General features: G+C 37.8%; 1 long non-coding RNA gene across 1 annotated transcript; it reads left to right on the forward strand.

Moving 5' to 3' along the window:
* The first annotated feature begins 1,124 nt into the window (after positions 1 to 1,124).
* On the forward strand, positions 1,125 to 11,863 carry LOC134137959 (uncharacterized). Its single transcript, XR_009957785.1, has 4 exons — positions 1,125 to 1,212; positions 1,516 to 1,557; positions 10,833 to 10,870; positions 11,785 to 11,863. It is a non-coding gene; the product is annotated as an uncharacterized LOC134137959 (long non-coding RNA).
* The last annotated feature ends 14,756 nt before the right edge of the window (positions 11,864 to 26,619 follow it).

The following is a 26,619-nucleotide window of genomic DNA, read 5'->3' on the forward strand; positions in this document are numbered from 1 at the left end:
ACCTTACAGTTGATAGGAATACTCTGCATCTCAAGAATGAAAAGTGCAAGACTGGTGCAAAACTGTTGGTTTACATTTTAACCAGTCGTGGTATTTAGTGACATCTAGGGACTATCTCGGAGTATTACATTTTTCTGGAAACCACATATATCTCTATCAATCTCCAAACAGCAATCAGAGGTTTGAACTCTAAACCATTACTTCCAGCCGTGGTCATAAATATTGCAGTCTGCAGATAGACATTTCCATCTTCACAGTGATTGAGAAACACAATAGGGCACACTCTGTGGGAATAAATAAATGCTGAGGCATTACCTTGTATTTAAATGAAAACCTGAGTTACTTAAATACTGAAATTTATGGCTGAAGTAGAAAATTTTTGCTGTAACTACGTTTACACCATTTTTTTTGTCCTGTGAAATTACATGCCATTCACCTTTGGTGGATTATTTTCGAAAAGATGCCATGATAGTCTTAGGGCATTTTGACGAAGGTCACAGTAGAACTTTTTTCGTTGCATTGAACATAAAAATAAATCACTTCTCATAAAACTCCGAACGACTGTGACCAATGAATTATTTTCTTCTGAAGCTAAATCAGCTACTGGAGATTGTGGAACTGCATGGGTATGCTGCAGGGTTAAAAATTCGTAACCACAGGAGTGCATTATAGGCAAATGTAGATAGCCAATGTCACTACAACTTACTATGACTTTTTTGAACTGCAAGAGTACTAAATTGAACAGTCCTAAGTAATTTTCATGTTTATTCACAGAGTAATTAATAATGTTTATTTTGTCATATAAATTCAATGTTGTTAACTTAGAAACTGTTGCTTTACATACGCTGATTTCCAGAAAAGGCTCATGCCAGATTGCAAGGATTATTCAGCATTTAGTCTATACTAAAGCTACACAAATCAGGACGCACGATACGTTTTTTTAAAAAAATGCAGTACGCCTAAGAGTAGCAGTTTGCTTCTTTGGACAAAACACAGTCCCACCGCCGGCAGCTTTAACCGCGGCACCGCCTGGGACTCTGCAATACGAACGCGAGGGCGTCGCTTAACCATTTTGGTCAGATGTCGGCGTCGTTCATGCAGCGGGAGGTAAACCGGGGCGCCGGGGAAGCGCGACTCGAGAAGACCGTGGCCGCTGACGTCGGGCGGCCCTGCCGGCTGCAGCGGGGACGCTGACCCCAGAAAAAACCTGGGGTTTGTGTTTGCCCTTCTTGTCTTCGGCTCATTTGAAGGGGGTGAAGCAGATGCACCTTAAATACGTGGCCTACCACAGATCACCTGCCAGGGACGCTCCAACCCAGGACGCAGGCAGATTATACTCGGTCACACTTTAGGTTATTTAAGTTATTAAATGATGAGACCTATGTGCAAGCATTACCAGGGAAGAAACAAGATTCTTATTCACCCCTTTCTGATTCGTGTGTATTCAGTAGCTGTAAGTGAATATGTGAAATTTTTCTTCACCAACATTTCTCCTCTTTTCCTCCCACTTTGCAGAGCTGCTTTTAAACCGTATTACCCCTGGAGCCTGCTGAGAAGGTATGTGGGTGGCACCGCGATCTGGCCTTGAGGTTTTCCTTCTGGCAGCCCCGCCGCGCGTCCGTCCGCGGCTCGGGCCCTGCCCCCGGGGCCCCAGGAGCGCCGAGGTCCCACGTAGCTCTGCGAAACCCGCTGCCTCGTGCCGCACCGCGGGCTGCTGCGGGCTCCGCCGCGCCGAGGGGCGCGAGGGAACCGAGAGGCGGGCGCTGCTCACCCTGAGCCGCCGGAGGCTCCCGGGGGGCTCGGCTCTGCCCGCCACGGGAGCGCAGGCCGCGGAGGCCGCTCACGCCTCCCGCCAGCAGGCCGCTGGCGGGAACCGACGCGGGAACGCGGACCCTTTCCCGCGTGGTTCGTCACGAACTGAGAGAACTTCTAGAGAGTCCTGAAAGCATCCCTCCTTCCCGTCCCCCAAACTGCTTGGGACTGCAGAAATGAAGTTAAAAAGTGGACCTGCTTGATCAAACTACTCTACACAAAAGATGCTCTGGAATTTAGACCTCAGGACGGGATTCTTTTAAAATCAGAATTAGCTTTTCTGAGGAGCCGGTGGCATTTTAGATGCAAACGTAGTCCTGCTCAAAGGCAGGCCCTGAAGTCTGTTGTGTGGGTAGGAACACCAGAATAGATTAAATAGCAGAATGAGCCTTGGTGGCATCAGGGGACCTTGCACTGTCAGAGTAATTTTATTACCAGCACCTACAACCCTCGTTATCATAGAAGAAATTGTCTCTGCTGTTAAGTTCACCAGTTAAACAAAAGGAAAGGCACAAAAGGACCTTGTAGCCCATAGTAGGTCATACGTAAGAGGTGATAGAACCCACATCTATCCCTTTTCCTAAATTTCATGGGGAGTTTTGGTTAGCGTTTCAGTGGTCTTCAGTTCTCTCAGCTGTGAGTAAGAGTCTACTCTAACACATGATGAGGTGTTTCGTGGGCAGCCCTTCCTCTGGCTGCCCGGGGAGCTAAGATGAAACGATGTCTAGCTTTTGCATCTCAGGCTACAAGAGTGGCGCAAATTTTGAACTATGTCTCTGGTGTGGCAATCTCAAGAGCTAGTTCTGCTACCAGTCCATTTTCAGCAAGAGGTCCCTTTCTGGGCAGTGGTGGGGAACAACGGGTTTACCTGTTTGTATTTTCTTTATTTTAAAATTAGACTTATTTTCTGAATGTCGTCTGTAACGTTGTGCTTCTGGGAGAATTTTTCCTTGAGATTTTCAGGCCTGTGAGGAACAGCTATTCTGAAAAGCATTTCCTGCAGATTTCTGACCATGCAGCCGCTAGCAGTGTTATGAGTATGTAACTGATAAAGTAATCATGCTCATTTTGAATCCCATATTGCATGGCTTCAGGGGGGTTCTCTACACCGCAGTTCACTCCAAACAGAGCACAGCAGTGCCACTGGCACACAGCTCCCTCTCCTAGATTGCTCACCTAAGTAACGTTTCCATAGAAGATATGGGTAGTTTAGCCCCGTTGCCCCTCCACGTGGCTCGGGGTGGCTCAGGAGCCATACTCCTGCCACAGAGTGAGCGGTCCCAGAGGACGGGGACTGCACCCCATCGGCCGCAACTCAGTGCCAGTGCAGCTCCTGCATCTTCCAGACTGAAGCAGTTTGTGTTTGGTTGACCTTGAATGCAAGAAGAGAGGGCATAAGGCTGCCCATGTCGATCCATATGCCCTTGCCCTGCTATTTGGCGGTCGCCTGAGGTTCCAGTTCTCTCTTCTGCCATCTGCTTCAAGTAGTCTTTCTCATGTTAATTACTAACCTACTTATTTGCTTATGAATAGGATAAATTATGTTCCTCCCTGGAGAAATTAAGCACTCCCAATCTGAGGTTCCTTCAGAGAGAAACCTGTGCCCAAGCTCAACAGAAATAATTGCCTTTGCCCCAGAGTAACGACAGAGATAAGCAATCTTTGCAGCATGGCAGTTCAGTGAGTCTCTTCCTAAAGGCTGGATTACAGGCTCTGTGCTCCCAGGCTCTGGAATGGTTTCTATCTCATAGAGAATACAAATAATTGCTAAGAACAAACCATGTTATCACAATTGTCATATATTTCTTGGTTGAGTTCCTGGCAATAACTTGTCTATTATCCATGGTTTATTGTTTCGGTACCTTTGGGAAACATACATGAAGTACAATGAATATAAATTGTGTTGCATTTTGACAATATCTTAAGATGTATGGAGAAACTATAGAGAAAACAGGACCATTTGTGCATGGAAAAGATCAGAAAATTATTGATTGTAAAATATTCAGACTGGCCACAATCTGGCCAAACAATCTGAGCATAAGTTAACTTAACATCCATGGAGTAATGTCAATAACTTAATAATATTGAGGGATTTTTAAGCAGCTCCATTGAAGTTAATTGGGTCAAAACCCTTACTGATTTCGAAAGTTAGACCAGCAGTAAATGTTTTTGAAAATCCCACCCGCAATTCATACTTTTTAGAATACATTAACAGCCACAAGGTAGTCTTCTGCGTTTGGTCTTTGAGGAAAAATGATCACCGTTAGAACAGGAGGAGAACAGCTAAAACGCAGGGGAGCCTGACTGCTCATTAATCTGTGTTCAACCCAGAGACCCCAAAGCTATAAGGACATTGCCACTTTCACTGAAAAATACTGAAAGACTGAAATTTTCAGTCTTTCTTGTATAGGGTATTTCCTTCTAGATTTGCAACATGCTTCTGATCATTAAGGTGATTTGCAGACCATGAAAGTGAGTGATCTCATTCCTTATAAACTTTGTTCAGCCTACTTGAGTCCTAGGCAAAGACTTCAGCTTCTAATCAGCAAGCAAATACCTTGTGACATAAGTAACTGCTTCTGTTGCCCTAACGCAATGAGGACAAGTTGGCTGTCCATCCTGCCCTTGGCTGCCTGGTTGGCTAGAGTTTCTGGTCTCGTTACATTCATCTCTGATGGGAGCACAAATCTGTGTTCTTAAAAAGACACATCTTATCCTGTGGCAATGTGCACAGGGTTGCTTCAAGAAAATGGCACTTAGAATGCCAAGTTGGTGCATTTTGATGAATTAAAGTTGTGTTTCCAACTGAAATATGCAATTAAGATAAAATGTGGATAGTTTGAAACAAATTACATTGCTTCGGGTTGGATTCGTGCCTAGTTTGACTAAAAGTGAATTTTAAAAAATATGCCAATGTTTCTACCTCCAAATTAATAATTACTTCAGGCTGTGAAGCCTTAATCAATCTATATTTCGGAGGTCAGTCACTAAACCAAGTTATTAATTGCATATATAGACATACTTCTTAATTTCTAAAACAGCAACAAATTAACTAGAATTCAGAAAAGTAGTAAAATGAAGACGGCTTGATTAGCAAGCTCCTGTAAGAACTAAAAAAAAAAAAAAAAAAGAAGGAACAAGTGTCTTAACTAGGAGATTATTACAGAAAAACATAATAAAAAATAACAAGTTCAAAAGTAAGCAAGAATACAGCTGTAGAAAATATCTGCATTAATAGGCATGAAAGATTCTTGTGATAGAGCTCTAATAAAACAGCTTGTCTTTTCCGGTCTTCTTCACAAATACTGATGATTAGCAAAAGTAAAAGTAACATCATGGATTTCCAGCTGAACATGCACAGAAGCATGTGCATGTACGAAGTATGGTAAGTCAAGTTCCAGGATAATAACCTATCCAAAGGCTTTTACACTGCAAGAAACCAACAGTTTAGAGACATAAAACTAATGTTCCTTTGAAAAGAGATGAACATTAATTGTTTCATTTAATGCACGATGCAACCAGATCTTTGAACATCCAGATCTTTGAACATCAGCGACAGAAGATGCAAGAGAAGATGCAAGTTATTTTAATTGTTTTAATGAATTAGACAGAAAGAAAGGGGCAGAGCAGGAAGGAGGAGAGGCAACAAGGTCATTAGTCCCTATGGAGTAAAATTTTGATATCTCAAAAGCTATCAGTTCTTTCTACAGATCTTGCCTTTCCTTTATCTTTAGACTTTCAGGGCAGCAACAATACAAAAACTAAAAAAGAAAAAGATATTTAGGGCTTTATCTTAAAGAGAGCAAACCCCAATATTTTCATGTACAAGCACTGATTTTTTTTCCTTTTTACCTAACATACGCAAAATAAAATGTAGTTCCACCTGCATGTTAAACTTTAGCCTTTGCAGTAGTTGCCTCAAATTGTAGGAGCTTTCTGACTTGCTTTGCAGCTTGAAATGCACTTACAGAAATTTCTTCTCATGCACATCTTGCATGTTATTAGCATAAGCAGCAGAACTAGGAAATTTGATTTAAGAGTCTGCTAGCCTGTGAAGATTGTTCCAGTTCACAGCTGCTAAATAAAACTCAGCAAGATGCTCTAGAAGTGGCCCAGTGGGAAGAAACTGCTTACTGCCTGGTGTTGAGCTTCTGAAAACTTCAGTGCTGTTTAGATCAGACTGACAGCTCTGTCCACTGGCATTCTGTTTTCACCACCTCCACTGAAGTCAATGGCAGGCATTAACATCTTGAATGAGCCTTTTCTTTGTAAGAAGTTGGCCCCTACATCTTAAATTGAAGTTAAATTGAAGTTCAGTTGAAACAATTGAATTATTGGTACTGCCAGGCATACATCTCCATGTATAAACTTATTAGAAAGGATAGCTAATAGAGAAGACTTCTGAGTAGTTGTTATTTTATACTTAGTATTAACAATATGTGTTAAACACATTTTCGAAAGGTAATCTAAATAATTTTTACTACATACTAAAATATTTAGTCAGTTTTTGAGAAATTTAAAGACTCCGGGTTTAGGGTTTTTTTTTTTTTTTTGCTTGTTTGTTTTACATAGCTTGTATTGGCCTTTATTTCCTCCATTTATCTACAAAATACATTGTCATTTATCATTTGCTGAGCATTTTGCATAAACACTAATCTGAAAACACTCAACAGCTTTTAACACCTGTATTATTGCACTCACTTTCTAATTCAGTGATATCCCTCCCTAAAGACGAAATTGTGGAGATATGCCTGTTTTGCAGTCCCTGATGAGCTGGAGCTTATACAGACATTGCAGAGTGGAATGTGCATGACCAGCAGAAATCCATCCATCAGCCTGCACTACAAATCCTTTTAGAGAGACTGGGTCCATGCCTCACCCCAGGCTACCAGAGCTTATCATATGCTAATTTGCCCAGGGGCCTCTGGAGCAGTTGGTGTTAGCACCAGCTGGGGCAGCTCACCTGAGACTGCAGTGGCTGCACAGCTGTACAGCTATGCAATCCCCATCAAGCTCTGGATGTGTATGCCAGCTGCACCTGCACCACTTAGTTTATGAAGAGCACAGGTACATGCTCCCAGGTTGCATTGGCTAATACCCACTGATGTTTAGGCTACACCTTACCCCTGTCTCCCTAGTCTTCTGTCCCAGGTGCAATACTGTGCAGCTTCCAGCCATTCATTCCCTGCTTCTCTTCACCCAGCCCACCCTAGCCATCTGGAACGCGGAGAAAAGAAAACAGGTGACATTAGCCTGTCTTTGCTAGGTGTTGTCAGCACATTCAGCATCTCACTGTTTGACTAAAGCATTGCAAAGAGGATATAGGTGGAGCAAGGATCTGAACTTATGCATGTTGTCACTTCTTAGAGAATATAATATTTACAATAATAAAAATCTTCAAATCTTAATCTAAGACAATCCCATAGATCTTCTGATTAATTTAGGAGAAAAAAAATATTTGTAACCTGTTTCATCAACCATTTTAGCTGTAATAGCTGCACAGCTATCCACTGAACTCCACACAGTCTGTGCATCTCATGGAAACCGCACACTTACTTGAATGACCAATTTTTTCTGTTTTTCCATTAAACAGCATTAGAGATCTATACTGAATTTGAGATAAATGGATAACAACTACACAAGACAATTATAGATATTTCTCTTCCTCCCTTATATTCTAACAAGAATTGTTTCTCAGAAGGGAAAAAACAAACATACATATCATTAGTCTGGGCCGGCTACACTGATCTGACACCAGTACTTTGTGCTTTTTTCAATCTTATCATAAGATGTAGATATTGAAAATGCCGTATTTTTTAAGTAGTTGAAGCCTTTTGTTTTCAATATGCAAATTTCCTTCTTTTATGGAAGTCTTTCTCACACCTTTATTTTCATTAAACTATGGTCTCAATTCATTCTCCTTAATTTAACCATCAATTGAATTAAGAACCTAATGGCTTGAAGATGCTGTAAAGCTGAAGAACTGCCCTCTAGAGATGTCCACTTCCCTGTGCAGCTGTGGAGGGAATGCAGATGCTCAAGTAGGATGGCTCTGACCCAAATGTTTTAGTGCTGGAGTTATAGGGAGGAGGATACGGGATTTTTTTCCCCTTTTCTACAACAAAACATTTCCTTTGAGACTATTGATTAACTCTGCAGTTAAGAGCAGACAGTGTTTTCCTTTCATGGGCAATTAAAGTAATAGATTTCATGTGGGCAGGCAGAAAGCAACTAATAAACAACTATTGGTTTTCTAAAACTTGGATTCCCAGTCCCTTATGGAAAGAACAGGGAATGGGGAGGAAGGGAGGAAACTGAAGTTGAAAAGGCATTCTAAAGACTTTTAGTGCTCAGTGTAACTTGATTCTCTTCAGATTAAATAAAAGAGCTAGTAATTCTACAATCTGTAGGTAAATGTGTTTGCACAGCAACCTGCAAACTGAATCAGATTATGAAAACTGATGTTCACATAACTAAACATTTTCCAAGACCAATGCCGTCTGTAGCTATCACCTGCCTTGGCTTGCTCTGCTGGAGGGGATATCCATGGGAAGGACTTTGAGAGAAGGTCTCCGTGGCTGAGGAACAGTGATAAAAGAACTTTACAGCCTGAAATGTAGCTCTGGTGCCTTAGTCCCCTGAAAGGAGGGAATGATGTGGACTCTTCTTTCTCTGTGATCTACATTTCCCCAAACCCACAACAGTGCTCTGAGAACAGAAATGCAAGGTCTTATGCATTTTGTCAGTTCTTAGAGAATACAACAATAGAAAACCCAAATCTTAATCTAAGACAGTCCCATAAATCTTCTGATTGATTTAGGAGAAAAACATATTTGTAATCCCTTTCATCAGCCATTTTAGATGTAATAGCTGCACAGCTATCCACTGAACTCCATGGTTTGCCTCCTGGGATGGAAGAGTTCACATTTGGGTCGAGCATAACTGTTGCCTGTGCTGCCCTGAGCACCCCCTGCACTCACGAGCTGTTGGTGAAGCGACACCAGAAATACAAGTGACATAGAGGCACTCCAGCGTGGTTCTGATGCTTTGGTCCTTCCCTCTTTCTGCTGTTTCACTATGCTCCCCATTTCTGCAATGCTCTTGGTTTACATTCCTTGTCCTCAGTGAGGGGGGCAGGATGGAAGAATTCAGTATGCAGCTAAATGTCTGAAACAACTATGCTTTAAGTTGAGGTCTTGCAAGTTAGGACAAAGTAAACAAACCAGCGGAGACTACTAGTATCTCCTTTATATATTGTTTATTTATTTACTGCATTCCAGTGGTGTAGGTTACACACTATCAGATCTACTTTTGTCAAATGTAGGAAGAAAAGAAAACCGTTCTTTTCTAAACGGAGAATCTAGAAGCCAAGTTTCTGTCTGGAACAGATTTGAAGGTCTGATCTAAAGACAGCTAGAAATACAAGTTTATAAAGGAAAGGCAGAGTGTCTCAATGGCATAGACACAAGTGAGGATTGTTACACTGAATATAAAAAAAAATAGAAGCCAAAACAATCCAACAAACCAAACAAAAACTCTTACTATTAGCTTTTGTTAATAGTTAGAATGAGATTTTAATCTGTTATCTTTGAAGTGGTGCTTTTATTTAAATGAGTAAGAGTGAGAAGACCTCACTATCTTACTAGTTATCAAGCTTATTCAGCTGAAAATTATTTTTGTATGACTTGTGTTAGGGTTGACATATCCTTGAAAGTGTAAATATCTCTGAAAAGTGTGGTCTTTGAATAGTAATCTCATAATTCAATGAGATGAAGTAAGTAAACATAAATTCAGAATTTTATTTTTCCTTTTCTTCTACTCCTAAAATGAACTAAGTCATCAGTTTCCAATGGTGAAATTGTAGAGAAAATGGGGGGAGTTGATATTTATGGATATGAACATTATCATATCCAAGATGGTAGATGGTCTTAAATAGTTTACCGCAGTTAAGTCTGGGGGATCAGATGATCCCATAACACTGAAAAAAACAGAACATGAAGTTGCAAGTCTAGTAGAAACTGCTATAAAAATATCCATCACATTGGCTGTTGTAGCTTTTGACTAGAGAATAATAAACTTAGGATCTATATTTAATGAAAGAAAAACATGAAGCTGGCATCTACAGCCACGTTAGTCAGTATTCATGATTTTAGAACAATTTTTTGGGGGGAGAAAGAAAAAGAAAGGGTAGAAATGCAACAATATTTACCACATAAGAATTATGCCAGGCTTTTCTGGTAGTTTTCTTGATAATTCCTTGATGATTCCTGAGTAAGCATGATGAACCAGACTAATCTATCTGAACTCTGTCAAAGCACCTGATATAACCTTTGGTCATTTTCTACATAGGAGTTTAATTAAGATGGAGAAGATGAGGAAAATGGAAAGTGATGATCAGGAAAGAATTGCCTTGTAGGGAGACAGAGATTAGTCATGAGATGGGTCTGATTTAATATTTCAATTAATGGTCTTGGCACACAAAATAGGTACTTATGAACTTTGCTAAAAAAAAAAAAAAAAAAAAGAAGGTTGAGAAACATTATAAGCACAGAGGAGGGTCAAGATCCGAGTGATCTTGAAGCCCAAATTTATAGAAAGTGGGTGAAAGAATTGCACAGTGTGGAAGTTAGTTACTGCACTAAGGGACTATGGATTAGTTTCAGAGGTAATGTCTTTTACAGATCAAGCAGTGAAAGGTCCCCAGGATTCAGACTATCAAGTGAAAATTTTAGTTAAATGGTCTGAAGATAGATACATTTTCTTTCTTGTCAATTTGTACTAGAAAATGTGGTTTCGCTACATAAACTTGGGTACCATGACATATTTACCTGCTATTCCACTTTCCTTTTCCAGCATTGCATTTTTCTGTCTCTCATCTTCTGAGTACTTTGAAGTTATTCGCAGGAAAATGACTGGAAAGGAAAATAAAGAACACGAATAAGTGGGAGATGCATTTGTGTTTCAAGACAGTAGCAAAAATGAGTGACCTGATCACTGAATTTTCCTTTTTCTTTTGGCAGGAGTCTACAGCAGGCAGAAGAGAGGATCTTTTCAAGAGGTAAGGCAGAAGCTTACTAAAAAGCAGCTCCTATGCAGGGTTTCAGACAGATCAGTAAAGCCATACATTTTCACTGAGGCGCTAAAAAGGCCCTCAACGTATTTCGGTAAGAAAGGTACTGTAGGATAATGTAGCCAATGAACTCTGCTGCATACATTTCCTTCACAGCTGAGCTTAAACAGCAGATCGTGCAGAATGAAGTGGGAGAGAAATGTTCTTGCCACAGCTTTCAGGTCTGATGGATAACACAGTTCCTGGACCTTGTCTGTGGGAAAACTAGTTATTGGGGATACCCACAGGCAGTCAGGAGGATTACACTAATCAGCGCAGGTGCATGGATGGGGTCTGAGTAGCTTATTGAAGAACACGCTCAAGAAGAATCAAGGGAGAGGTTTTTTTTTTTTTTTTTTTTTTTTCTTCTGGTGGGGATTTTTTTCAATGGCAACCTGCCAACTATTTCAGCAGCTAATTATGTCAGGAGTTTATTTTTTTTTTGAAGTGTTTTTAAGTGATCCAAAAAGAGGGAGGTTTGATTCTTCCTCTTGACATGTGTCAAATATAATTGGAATGATCACACACTGGTCAATCTGTGAACAAATTGGATTTGCAATTTTGGCAATCACTCGGCTTTTGAAACGCTCTCTGGAAATCAAGCAGGTTTCATGCAACGTTGACAGTTTGTGCATGAAAAAAGAACAGAAAAATAAGCAATTTCTTCCTACACAAATAAAATCTAAGATGAAGTCTTACTCTTTTGAAGTTGATGGCAAAATTCCCACTGGCTGTGATTTCAACCCAAATCTTTCAGCAGTGCTGAACACCTAGTAGTTCCCATAGAATCCCACTGGACCTGGGGGAAAAAACTGCTGTGAAAAGCAGTCTGATAAAGTTACCTCTTTCTTTTCTCCTTGCAGGCATTCCCAACTGTGAACACTGTGTATGATCAAGCTGACATTGTTCAATCTGTTAATAAACTTCATTTACAGAAAGTAAGAGGGAAGATAGCTGGTACTTTCTTTAGGCTGATACCACAATGGTAGGGGAAATATGTAAAAGGACTTAAAACAAAGGCTGGGGACTTTTTCTGTCTGACCTTCAACAGTATCTTGTCCATTCAGTCCCTTATCAGAATGTCATTCTGATAGGCTGGCTCACAGTCACTTCTGTTTGCTCATTTCTTTGTACACACTCCTTATGTAGTCTTCTGAATCATTTTTATCCTTCCTGTTTTCATAATTCATGGGATTTCTTTTTTATTTTTAAGGACCTAGGAAGAGGAATAGGAAATAAGTAATGATGTCTTGTTCTAAATTTTCCTATTTCTTGTTATCTCTATTTACTTCTAAACTTTTATCTATTTTGTCATTTCCCCTGAATTTTAATTAAAATAAAAAAATTGCAATATCAGACAATTCTACTTAAAAAAAAAAAAAACAAACTAGTTCATTTTGGCCTTAGTTTATCAAAACACTTAAGTGCCTATAAGGCACTTTAAGCATTTGCTAGAGTCCAGTGTGACCTAAGCACACAATAGAAGATCAAGAAAGGCCATTGACATTTTAAAACTTGGGAAAAATACAACCATCTCTATTCTCAGTGAACCTTTCTCACTAATACGTATCTGACTTTGTGACAAAGAACAAAAACTCAACATTTTACTAATATTTCTAAAAAAAGTCATTTATAAATGGTAGGTTAAAAAAGAAAGAAAAATTACAGGTGTTTGTTCAAAGAAAATAAAATAAATACCAAACCAAATATCCTATTGTAAATGCAATATATGAATACATAGTCATGAAGATGCAGGTTTCCTCTCTAGTCTTTCAATTTCAGTGATTTAAAGCTTTTGTCAATCTAACACTGAATAAAAATACTTTCAGAACTGTATTAACTCAACTGGGTAAAAAGAAGCTCCATTTATCAAAAGACAAGTTAGTTATTGCTCTGCTGGCTGCCACTGAGTGATCACAAAGTTTAGACTATTGGAGAACAGGAATCCCACTGAAATGAAATGAGCCATCAGGATTCTGCATTTTTGACTGGCAGCCAAACTACACACAAGATTTGCTCCATAAGAGATTATGAAGAATTTATCCTTTCTATGTATTATTTCCCTGGTAAATTTTATTCCATGATTTGAAGAACAGATACTCAGTTAATGAGCTGATGAAGTTCAGAGTTTAGAAGCATATTACAGTAACCACACCATTTTGACATTGTGCAGATTTACCAGAAAAACTACTGTCACGGCCCACCCGAAAAGGGAGAGGGACGGGTGACCCCAGACTTGCGAATTCGCTCAGTGGCTCAGGTGAGCCAACACTTGAGGTCCATATACAAACACACACTTCCACAGAGACACAAGAGGAAGAGGAAGAGGTAGAAGGGAAGAGAAAGAGGATGAGGAGAAGAAGAAGAAGGGAAGAGGATGAGAAAAAGGGGAACAGGAACTGGGGAAGGGGAAGAGGATCACCAGTCCTGGATCCAGCGTTGGACCTGCCAACAGGACTATTCGGTGGAGAAAACCCCTGAGAGGCGGTGATAACCCCTATTTTTTGGTCTGTCTCTGGACACCTGTAACCTTCTCTTGACCCAGATCCAGGAGTGGTTGAGACACCCCTCAAATCAAGAAAAGTGGCCAGGCATGACAAGAGAAGTGACACCAGGTCCCTCGCCGGGCTGCATGTGTGGGGAGGAACAAGGCTTTTCATCACAGGGGAGGGGGCCGCGGCATGACCGTCCTGCCTGTTTCGTTCAGTCTTGTGGTTGCCAGGGCTTTTTGAGACATCCTGTGGTTTTGCACTAGCAGTTCTCCACAACTACCAAGTTGTGTGAATAAATGAATGGTCTCAGTTTTCATCAATAATAGCATTAAGCGAAATGTGAACATACAAGCTAAACTAATTATCTAGGTAAATACCACGTAACCATAATAGTCTCTTACTCCAGAAATATTTAAGAAGAAAAGTAACAATAACAGATACTTTCCCTCTCACATAAAGTAAATTTTTTGATTGGCTTATCAGGGTATTTTCCATTGATTCTCCAAGAAAGCAAGTAGGTCTACCAGAAGTAATGAAAAAAAGAATTCAGGAAAGTGAATGTGAAGAAATCTTTTTTTTTTATTCAGTTGTGATGGGCTTTTTGAATCAGGGACAGACACACGAAGGCCACAAAGATAACTGCTTCATTGAGATTTGCATGTTCCACTGCAAACACATTTGTTCACAGCTGAATGCTTTTTACTTACTGCTCATTCCATTATAGCTGGTAGGATTACTCCAATCAGTTCTTAGGACAGTTAATAATAACATATAGGAGGGAAAGTTTTGCTGTCAAAAATTACAGACATCTTACTTGAGACATCATTTGTCTTGAGAAGGCTTCCAGGTTTTAACCATGTTTCTGGCTACACTGCTCAGATTTCTGTATGCTTTTGCCTTTATGGGAAGGGGATGTTTGATGTCACTGGGAACTGTATAAATGAACAAACTTATCTCCATTTTATCAGTAGCTTGTGGGAGAAAAACGACCATTCAGTTCTGCTTTTAACATCTTCCTCCTAGGGCTGGAAAACAAATCCCAGAATGAAATGAGGCTTGTACATCATCTGCAAAATATTGGGATAAATTGTGCTGCAAATCTGATACAATCCTTTTTCTCTGCCTATTCTACAGCTTCTTCCCAAGTTTCTGTCATCCCTTTCTATCTTGCCTCAACTTTTTATTATCTCACAAATTCTGCTGTTGCCTTGCAGTCACACAGTAGCTGTTCCTCACCAAAGTGCGTAAGACCATGTTAGCTGGTTAGAGACACATTTATCCTCTCCACAAATCTGGAATTCCAAGGCCTGCTTCTAGTAGTACCATATTGCCTCTTCCATGGTATTTTTATCCCTTGCTCTGTCCCCTTTGTTGCACACAACTTTGTTTTTGACTCTTTCTGCTCATGTGCATGAGGAAATATCTACTCCAGGCAGTAGTGTCCCATGTCTCAGAAAGGCTTATCGAGAAGCCTTGATCACTTTCTCATGTTGTCCAAATGCTAATAATTAAATGTAGAACATTTAAAGTATTAGCAGGAAAAAAAAGCGAATAAACAAAAGGTAAAAGGATGGTAAACATGAATTTACCATCTATACTCTTGAGCTAATATAGAGTCCACTGCTGTTCTTGCTGACATTGATGGTATCTTTTCACATGTGATTTGCCTGGGGCTGTGACTGCTCTAACTCCATGGATGTTGACACATTAGCCTACAACTCTGTAAATTAGATGCCATTTACTTTATTCCCAAACTCTTCAAATATGCTCCATGAGGCAGTTCATTCCTTAAAAGAATGTCCTTAGGCATTGAATATAAAGCTCTCTAAAATTAGTAAAAAGATTCTAACAATTTAAAGACCAAATGGATCAAGTTCTACTAGCATACAAGCTATTCTAACCTAGTTTATTTACGCTTTTTTTTCCCCTGTATTTACTAAAGGATTTATAAAGACTACATCGGAAAAATAACAAAAAAAAAAAACAAAACAAAAAAAAAAAAACAACAAAAAAAAGCTTTTTCTTTCTTGCATTCCTTCTGCAACAAGAACTTCATATTCCAGATTCAGCATTCATGTGATACAAGTACTTTCTACAGTTATATTTTTCAAATGATATCTCTCTACGAGCAGAGATAGGATGCTTTTCATGTAATATCTGGATACCATGAGAATTGCTCCCACTAGCAAACAGCCAGAACCCAAACATGGCAAACTATTCGGTGCACTTACTTGGCCTGATATTCTGTTGGCCTTGGACCCTACTGAGAACAAAACTATGGCCATTTATAGAATACAGACCTATTTCTGTGGCTCCTGTTGGCTTTAACATAAGCTAGGCAGGTGCTCAGGCAATTGGTGACTTTCTAAATAAAATCAATGTGTACATGACAGAATCTTTCATAGAGTTCAGATTATTGCAAAGGAGAGTTACTAAGCTCACTGTTCTTCCCCCGTTCATGTTCCCACAGTTCTGATGCTTATTTTAAACTTTTTTTTCCTTTCCCATGTTCTTACTCTTCTTGATAACATATGTATAATTATGAAAATATGAAGGTAGCAAAGAGTTGCTTTTGGAGTGATGGATGCTTATGACAGCTGAGGTTTACCCAAGATGGCAAGTCATCTCTAAGATACAGCTTTGATTATTTTGTGTGTGTGTAGTAATACTATAACTTTGTTACTTTTAAATTAAGATCCTTGAAAAAATATGGATACTCCAAATGTTGATATAATTGCTGTAGAGCTTTTCATTGCTCTGGTATTTGGAGTACTCTACACTGTTTAATTTAGGCCATTAACTTTCCAAATGAAAGTAGCAAGAACTCCACCATAAGTTTATCTTTCTTTGACTAATCTTAACATGCACCCAAGTCTCTAGCTAACTTTCCAGGAATCACATGGTATGGTTATATTTCACAAGTAGGGATATATCTACCCTGCCTGCTTTAGATATTTTACTTACTCTGTCTAAGTGACTCCCCTGGAAGCACTTACCTCTCTACAGTGACTATATATGGAGTTCAGCATTCCAGACTTTCTCTTCTGAATCAGAGCAAAATTAGATCTTACAGTAGACTAAAGCAGATGATGCCAATGTTTCCAGCAAGGTCAAATTAGAGTTTTGGTACTTCAAACCCTATTCATGCAAGTAAATCAATGGTAGTGCATGTGGAGTAGAAGAAAAGCTATGTTATTAAAGGTCACAGGATTAGGACTTCAGAATATCGATGGCTTTTACTCTGCTCAGCCTTAACATACTCATGCTTAGCCGCTTCCCTCTTCTGCTGTATTTTAGCCAATTTCTAAGTAATATTCCCAGCACAATATAACCATAAACTTCAAAGCAGGCTCTTATGTTTCTTACAGACGCGGTAAAAGCACAGTTAAGAAAATAAACATCAGCTAATAATATAATAATGATGCAAAGAGCAAGATTCAATATAATCTAATAAACGAGGTTTATCCAGCATTACCTCTTTAACAAACACTACATACACATACATACACACAGACACAAAGGAACCCATGAAAAAAATCTACTCTTACCTTACCCAGTCTCCCCTTTATTATGTACTTATGCAGTAAAGGCTTTTGTCGTTAATTTAATAAATGGAATGAATATTTATAAAAGATAGCAAAGAACATGATTTGAAAGAATTTTTCTCTGCAACCAGAATTTCCGCTGACTCCAGTGTGTTTTCCTTTAACACGCAAATCTGACACATCTGAACAGTGGTGCAGAGGGGAAAGTTTGCATTCTCTTGGCTACAGGCGATTAGTTGACTGTTGCACTGTCAGAGAAAGAAAAATGATGCCAGGTAAACAGAAAAGGAAGCAAAATATAAAGAGCATATTTAAAGCTTTTTTTATCTTTGATGTACACACTCTACTGTAGGGATTTTGATTCATTTTTGTTTAAAAGTAGTTGTTTCTTTGCTCCTAAGGTCCCTGAAAGCATAAACAAAAATCTTACAGCATTATGTATGAAAATTACCGAAAAACTATGGAATGACAAAACTACTTCATAGAAGAGAAGCTAAACTTCAAAATGCTATTAAACTAGGAACTGTGGAAGAAAAGTCTAAGAGACCTGGAATAACTGAAATAAACTTGAAGTAACTTTTCTCCATTTTTGTTGAAAGTATTCTTCTATCTTTTTTTCCACATTTTTGAAAAAAAAACTTGTAAACCTAAATGCTTCCCATTTTAAAGTTTAAAAAATGAACAATTCTTGGGAAAGGGAGTATTTTGTTAACAATTCTATTCTGTTGAAAAATGACTTTTGTCCAAAAGAAAAAAACAGATCTGTTTCAAAATGGCTAGAAAAAAATGCCAATACTATGTTACCAGGAAAAAACTTATACCATATAAGGACCCAGATACGGGAACACTGGCCTTATACATTTTTCAGTATTTATGCAGTGATAGCCCCCTGCCAGTATCATTTCAGCTAGTTAGGTCTGCATGTGGTACGTGTATAGCTAAAAGTCTGGTGTGGAGCTCAGGTGAAAATGTAATGAAGGAAAAAGATCTATGAATGAGTATAAGCATTTATAGTATGTTAAATTTATAATTGTATAGCCTTTAATCTGAAGAAACCAAAATTCATGAGCTGGAAAAAGTAAATCTGAATGAATATTAACTAACACATTCATCTTTCCCATATAAATAGTAGAAATTCAGCAATTTCACCAATGTACGTTCAAGTGGTTCACAAAGCAGAGATACTGTTGCAATTCTTGTGTGCAGTACTTAAGGTTGTCTTCTTCCCATTCAAGTTCTTGCAATAGGTTCTTCTCAATCTCTTTCTGTCGCTGCCATCATTTGAGTGGTACCTGGGCAGGTTTAATCTCTCTTCAGTACAAGCGGTTTGTTTTGTACCTTATGAAACCTGTATGGGAAAAAGGCACTTACAGCTTCCTTATGCTCAAGCCTCTACTGACCTCATTTACTGAACTAAAGATCTGTTTAAATCACAATGTCATTCTGATCAAAGCTAAATTCAACACAAAAGGAAAATATCCTGTACTATTTTAGGCATCCTGAATTCATTGATCTCATTAGGAGCTGGCCCTCAGATGCCTTTTGGCAGCAGAAAGTAGTGGGATATCCACAATATCATTTTACACAATTCTGCAAATTGAAAGGTTCGCAGTGAGAAAAATGAAACAGCAATAAAAGACAGGAAGTTAAGACATCATGGGACAGATAACTTAAGGGAGTTAATTACAAGTGCTAGGCTTAAATGGGAAGACGTTGTTTCAGGGTGGCAGCCCCATTACACAGCTTTTTTTCCAAGACAGGAGTACAAGTCTCAAAGGATCATATAAAACCCCTTGAAGAAAAGAAGTGAATCCTTAGCAGCTGCTTGAGTGGGAATGGAGAGTGCAATGAAAGAGATGGCAAAAAGAAACAGAAAAATGGCAGCTGGCTAAACTCACAAGCACAAAGAGAATGTTACACAGAATTTACAGAATATACAAGCAAAGAATAAAGATTTAGGTAAAATAGAAGCATAAAGATTTCTTGAGTGTTTAGCTATTTCTTGAATTTCCAATGTATCTCCAAGTGCGTAAATTATACATTGTGTTTGAAGAAAGATAATTTTGCATGACTTGTCATAGGGTCTTAAATAAAAACTTTTTTTAGTGTTAAATACAGCTCATTTTCTCTTGTTATCTCATCTAGAAACAGAAGAGTGCAACCATGAGATACATCTGAAGATTAAAAGAACTGTGGTGGTATTACTGGTTACCAGACGTGGGAGAGCAAACTCACCTTGGAGCCCTGAAAATTTTAAAATGCTTTCCACTATTTTTATTTATCACATTAGCATGTACATTGCTTTCTTAGACTTTCAATATTCAGGTCATATTGCACAAGAAGAATTCCATTTTCCTTTTTCAGTCTAAAAATTACTAGGGGACATACTACATATTCAAGCCCCAGTGCACCAGGAGGGATTAACCACCTTCTTAATATTTTCAGTTGATAAGACTCTACCTACTTTTCACTGTACTGTGTAAGCAAGTATAAATACAGGTTGAAAAGGAATACTCTACCATGGAAAGTAAAACCTCTATTCAGTTCTTTAGGCAGAAAGAAAATACCTGTGTAGAAAGATTTCTGTGGTTTGTTAAAGTGTGAAACTCAAAAATCTTTGAGCAATGAACATGAAAATTGCAGAAAGAAGGTATACACACTTGAAGATCCATTTCAAGGAGGCAACTTGAAAGAAGTCTTGAGCAGAATCTGAAAAAATTTATTTTCTTCCAGGAAATCAATTGAAAAAGTAGTCACCAGCTAGTACTGGAAATAAATAAACTTTGATGTGTTCAGTTGTCCAAAAACCCATCCTGTTTCCGCGGAAGCCAATGGCTATACTCCTGCACTTTGCAGAGGATATAGGATCAAAATATGGCTATTGATACAGAAGGTAGTGCTACATAATTCATTTTATGCTTAGGAACACCATATCAGATTTGTATAGATGTTACAGTTGTTTAGCTGTCATTGAACTAAATAGAGACAGGCCGTGTAATAATACTCTTGAAAAAATCTGAATCAGATTAGAGGTCTTAAATCCTAAAGCCATTCTATAAATCCCTATGACCAACTAATACCTCAGATCACTTAAACTGATCACATTGATATTTTTAATTCAAGCAACAGCCTCAAAAATAGTGATTTTTTTCATCCAAGATTATGTGTTCATTACTTATATTTTCATTTAGCCTTTGCTACCTGCAGAAAACTTTGAAAAATAAACACAGTGAATCTATTGAAGTTATGTGTTTATTTAGACATGTCAAGATTTTAAGGCTTATTATTCTGCTCATTCTACAAAACTTACATCCTCTTTTATGTTGTTAGGCAGAAAATCATCTATTTTGGTTGCCACAGCAGCTTACAAAATACTTTCCTTAAAATCCAGAAAGGAGCGCTCCATCTACTATGGAGGTTCATGACTTTCTTTAAAAACAACAGCCTAGGCTTTACTAGGGAAGAATAACTTTTTATCTCTGTGACAGAAATCCTGGTTGACAACCCTGTTTACACTACAGCAAATAATGACTGCTGACAGTCCAAAGGACCACCCAGCTGGTTATTTACATTTGAAACATTTGAAATCAACTCTGTTTAGATAATGTTTCAATTCTGCATCTGGCTTGCCTACACATGTTGCTTGTATACTGTTTTAAAGTTAGTACATCTCATTGGAACTGTAATCAATAATGTCCGAGTTTCATGCTGTCAGCCAGTATCTATTAATGTGAAACTGCTGAGTTTCATGTTAAATATTTTGTTCATTTGAATTTTGGAGACAAGTTGTTAATAGAAAGCTCTTATGTTTAAAAAACAGCATTTTTAAAATGTAAGTGAATAACATTTAGACTTTTCTAACATCACCCTCAGGAGAGGAATATAAATGTATTTTCTTCATATTATACTGTGTAAAAGAAAGATATTCCAGGCTACCTGAATTCCTCAGGCTTAGAAAGTGCTCTGCAACTACACTTCAACAATTTTAAGGAATAACATTTTTTCATATCTATATTTCCTTCAGGTCAGGAAGTTCTCTTTTCAGCTTACTATTTTCTACCTCCTTGTTTGCCAAGAATATTTCTAAACTGATTAAAAAAAAGAATAACCTGAAGGTTGTTTCATTAATCTGAAAAAACGTTTGGACACAATTTTCTGAGTAGAAAGAGTGGCCAGTTAGATAGATTATATTTTTTTTTATCCAGCATTTGTCTTAGTAGTCCGAAAAAAAGGCAATGAAAAAATAAGCAGGTAGTGTGAAGGTGTCTAAACAAGCAATAAAGACTAATATCCTATACTAATTACTGTTACTGAAGCAGATAAGAATTTATGTTGTTGTTAATTGTATTTTTCCTTTTCTTAGGTTTTCCATTCTTCATTTACAGCGGCAGTGATCCACATCTTCAAGTTCATGCTCTAGTCTGGAAACTCCTGTTAATACAATTTGAAAATGGGTCTCCTTGCTTAGTTTAGTAGGTCATGGAGAAAAATAAACATGCTTATTTCTGAAATGCAAGAATAGAGCATTCATGTATGGAGGTCATCCTGAAATATTGCCAGATAACTGACATCAGGATGACAGCTTGAAGAAACAAGTTAATCTTTTCCACTACAGACTCCAGAAGGCATTCTGGAAGGCATTTTATGCAACCTACCTCTTCCAACTGACTACTTGGGAAAAACAGAAATCTAACTTGGAAGGACTCCTAAAACTACAGATATTTTACAGTAGATGGCAGAAATCTTAGTATATATAAAAACAAACAAACAAACAAAAAAACCCCCAAAACCCCCAACTCTTTGGATGATAAGTCGGTTGATGCTGAATATTCTTCCCCCCTAATGTTTTTTTTTTTTTTTTCTTTCCAATTTTATCAGCAGTATGTACTAATCTACAGCAGGAGATCTCTATAAATCAGAGGAAAAAGCCCTACAACAAGAAGAAAATTCTCGATATCATAAAGAACTCCAGCTTAATCTAAGGTAATGTTCCAAGCTGTCAAGAAGGCAAAGCAAGAAAATAGCTATATGATTTTGCTTTTAATTCAGAAAATTCCTTTTATGCTATGTAAGGCATAGTTGTGATTAGAAAACATGAAAAACAAGATCTGTCTCCTTTGGCTGTCATGCTCATGTCATACTCCAAGGGATTTCTTGGAAAAGATGTGGATAACATGCAGAGGAATCTGGGAGGAAGGTCAGGGCTGCCTGATAGCTTCGGTTGTTATGGGCTTCGAACATGTGAGGTGCATAGGACAGCTCTGTTCCTAAACAAGTAACTGATCAGAAAAAAACGTAAGATGGTAATATAGATAAAATTAAATCTTTAGCATGGACTGATAAAAATATCTTTTCTGCTATGAGTGTAAGCTACTAGAAAGCTAAATTAAAATTGAGGCTTGAGATTATATGCCGAAAATGCAGAAAATACTGATTGGATGGTTCTCAGAAACATATAAATATACCGATAATCTCCATATTACATTGTGATTTGAACAGTAGCTGGTCCTAGTAAATTCAACAGAGTAACATAGATTTCAAGTAGATGTGGCATCATTTATGCTTACAGTCTACCTCAAAGCTGCCAGAAGAACCCCACGGATTTAAAATCTGCTGGAACGAGCCCAGGTATTTTCAGCATTGCCACAAGGAAATGAGGGGTTACATTTGAAAAGAACAAAATCAAATAGGTAAAAAAAAAGTGATCCAAAACAATTTCAGGCTATGAAAACTTAGGCAGCTTGTCTTTGTTCACATTTGTAAGACTGGTGACTGTCAGGAAAGCAGTTAGAGACTGGTGTTTTGAATTTATGGCTTAACTGTGGCATTAATCTTGACATCAAATATGAAAGAAGGAAATTGGGGGCATTAAAAAAAAAAGACCAGCTAAAGTGCGTGGTGCTGCTATTGCCAAGGTCGCGGGTTCAATCCCCATATGGGCTATGCTGAGGGTTGGACTAGATGATCTCCAGAGGTCCCTTCCAACCTTACCGTTCTACGATTCTATGAAAAGGGAATACCTTAGGCTGAGACTGGTTTTAAAAGGTAATGGGCAGATCTAGTGTCCACAGAAAATGACCACTACAGCACATATAACCTAAATTAAACACAGTATTTTAACACACTTCAGCTCTGCTTAAAAAAGTTCATTTTAGCCCAATTCTCTGCAGTTGATAAATTCTTATAGAATGGCACCTACTTAAGTGACTTGATACTTTATTAATCGAAAATGTCTCCCAAACAGCTGGAATTGTCATGTGTGAAAGTACTTTTGCATCCAAATGCTTTATTTTATTCCCCTCATTAGCATTATCTAAATTTCTTGTTAGGCATAACTCATTTAACTCCTTAACAATTAGAGTCTACGATGATTGAAAACCCTTGGAGAAAAGGATTTGTCTAACAATTGGAAAACAAAACTCTGAAAGTATAAAAGGCAATATAAATATTGTGAAAACAGTATGTTTAGAAACTCAGAATTCTAGCACAGTTTGTTATAAGACCATATATCTGATCTGATAGAAAAAAATTTTTGTCTACAGGAATCATATAAACAGGCAGGCTGCCAAAGTTACTTATCTAGTAACTTCCCCCCCCCCCCCAACAAATTAACTATTTAGTGCAGCAGTTAATATTACTTAAACGTTTAGAAGGAGGCTGCGGGGAGGTTAGGCCCAGCTCCGCTGGATGCTGTCAAGCTGTCAAGTATTCAGTAAGTCAGATACTAGAAGACTGTGCAGAGGACAGGAATAATACTTTAGCTATGATTACTACTTTTATGAATGGTATTAATTGTATTAAGTAGCTTATAGAAACACTTCATATACTTAAAATGACCTTCAGGCTCTGCCTTCCTTAGGTTCAACAAGGAAGCAGCTTTTTTTTTGTAACTAGGTTCTTTATCTAGGCAAATCTTTGATGTGGCAGCCAGCCACGTATATAGCTCCTTTAGCACTGCCTATCATTTTTCCTATGCCTTTCACATACACCTGAAGGCTAGAAAGATGCATTACTGAATTAGGATTATTTGCCTTTTCCATAAGGTTAAACGGAATGTGAATTCTGCCAGGTAAAAGGTTCTGGAACCACTGAAGAGAAATTCAAAATTAGTACTAACTATTAAGTTGTTATAAAGGCAGATGCAAATTCTCATCTTAGTGAAACAGATGACAGAATTCCTCTGAAGTCTATGAAGTAACAGGAACTTTTATTTCTACTGTTAAAAAAAGACACAAGAGCAACAGGATGGATGGTAGATTAAAAAAAAAAAAAAGAACATTTGGATATCAATCTAGCATTAGGACTAGCATGCACTAATTCATAGACCCCTGACATTTATGTAACTATTTGCACTTAATTTTGGATGAAATGAGCTAAAAACTTTTCCAAAAACTTGAAGCTTGTTACTTCCTTTTATTTACTTTCTTACATTAGTTATGACATAAGAAAAGACCAAGAAGGTTTTTTTTACAGCATTTCTAATTCAGTTAAGAGTAAGAATCAATTAAAAACTCCCAAATGGTTTGCCATGAACTTTTAGGCTCAAGTATTGGATAAACTTAGATTCTCAATACCAGCAAATTTGATTTCTAAATGTTCTAGCCAAGTTTGTTTGTTTGCCTACTTTTCAAATAGATGCCTATAGGGAAGATGCTGTGTCCATATTTAGACAACACAGAAGAAAAGTACTTTTCAAAAGCTCTGTGCATCTAAGTACTCACAGTAAATCCACATAAACAGCTGTAGTTCAACTCTGTTTAGATCAGACAGTTCCTCTAAGGATCAGATTCAACTTTTCTGCAGAGGCTACACAGGCTTCACCATGCTTCTCCTTATGATCGCACAGGTGGAAGTTGTGAATAGACTTGACAGAAATGCACGTGATTCGGATTTAAAACCACAGAATTCAACAGGTTTGGTAAAACCTGGGGTCAAGATATAAATATATAATCAGAGCTACAAATGACATTTACTAAGCTAGTTAAAGAGGAAACTATCTTTTTTAATGAGATTCCAGTACTTAATCCTGAGGAACTTCCAACTGTCATCCTACTCCCATTTTAGTATGGAAAATAGAACAAAACATCACTGGAGAAGGCATTCATTTAGACTGAGCTGGTCCTTATTAAAATAATAATCTTAAATAATAGGTCCAAAATAATTGTACACACATATGCAGAAAGAGTGAAACAGGATAGATAATCATGAAAAACAAGATTTTTTTGTGGAAGGTTCTCTTGATATTAATCTTGATATGAAAATCAAGAATGGGATAACATGTTTATTTGTTGCTGAAGAACTGCAGTTATTAGCCACCTGGAAATTTAGGCCTACACCTAATAAAAGAATTTTTTGGTCAGCAAGGGCCTGACAGGAAAAAAAAAAAAAAAAGAGTGGAAGAAACTCAGATCAAAAGTTTTGCAGTTAGATTCATTACTAATGTTAATTTTTAAAATGATAAAAGGCCTATTGGTAATATGTTTTAATATTACTAGCAGTAGATATTGCAAAGAATAGAGTTTGAACTCAATGTAGTTATGTTTTTGGTCATATACTTAAAAGTAATAAAAATCAAAATAAATGGGCAAAATGATGTCCACAGTAAACTGTTAGAGAAGTGTTAGGAAACTAAATAGGGTTTACAAAACATATTTTTGAATTGTTGAAAGCAAAGATGTCATTTTAAATACTACTACAGTTGCATTAATTAAGAATGGATGTGGAAGAAAGATCTTTCCATAGCAATTACATACCTGACTTAACAACTAGCTGATTAAATGCCTGCAGGGAAAAAAACAAAACAAAACAAAACTTCTTTTGCAAATTGCCCCTTGCTTTTGCCCCTTGCTTTTTGTATCCTTGGCTGGTATCAGGATATCAATTTTATTTTCTAGTATGGGATACCTACTCACTTGATCCTTCAAACATCTATTCTCCCAGACCCTACTAAAATGACTGGGGCCAGGAACTTAATAACTGGTCTACGAACATATTTAGTACTTTGTGTGGTTTCTGTAACATCGGCTTCAATATCTTCTCTTTGTTCTGAGCTGGGTCAGGCATCCTGTAGCAAAGGAACACATACACGGACTTTCCTCCATAGAAAACCTCTCCTACCAGGACATGAGCTTGTCTGGGGACTCTGTGCATCTCTAGTTTTTTTTCCTAGATCTACTGCAGAAAGCCTGTTCCTTACATTATCTCTTGGTTTACAGATTGCGTAATTGCTTTTACTGTAAAGTCCATACTAACTAAAAATACTTTTGGAATTAGCCTAAGCCCACTGATATGGGTTGAGCCAGCACACATCAAAGGCATATAGAATCAGGCAGTAGAGTTTTGTAGAGCCACAAGAAGGCTTGATTTGACAACCAATGTCACTTCTTGCATTAGACTAATTCACTGCTTCTCTTTCCCATATAACATTTAGAGGAAGAAATAAATTTTCCAGCTATGGAGCATGGATTAATTAGTCACTACCATACTACAGAGTCTACAGACTAGCATGGACACTTAGATTAGACAGCCCTCTTTTTTTCCTAAACTAAGTCAACCCAAGAAACCGAATTTACATAAACAATAAAAATATTGTACTGTGGAAGTTCATAAATTCCAACAGTTTCATGGAAGCAGACACTTGAGATGAGTTAAGAAGCTTTAA

This window comes from Rhea pennata, chromosome 3 (assembly GCF_028389875.1).
Source record: "Rhea pennata isolate bPtePen1 chromosome 3, bPtePen1.pri, whole genome shotgun sequence".
Classification (NCBI taxonomy): Eukaryota; Metazoa; Chordata; class Aves; order Rheiformes; family Rheidae; genus Rhea; species Rhea pennata.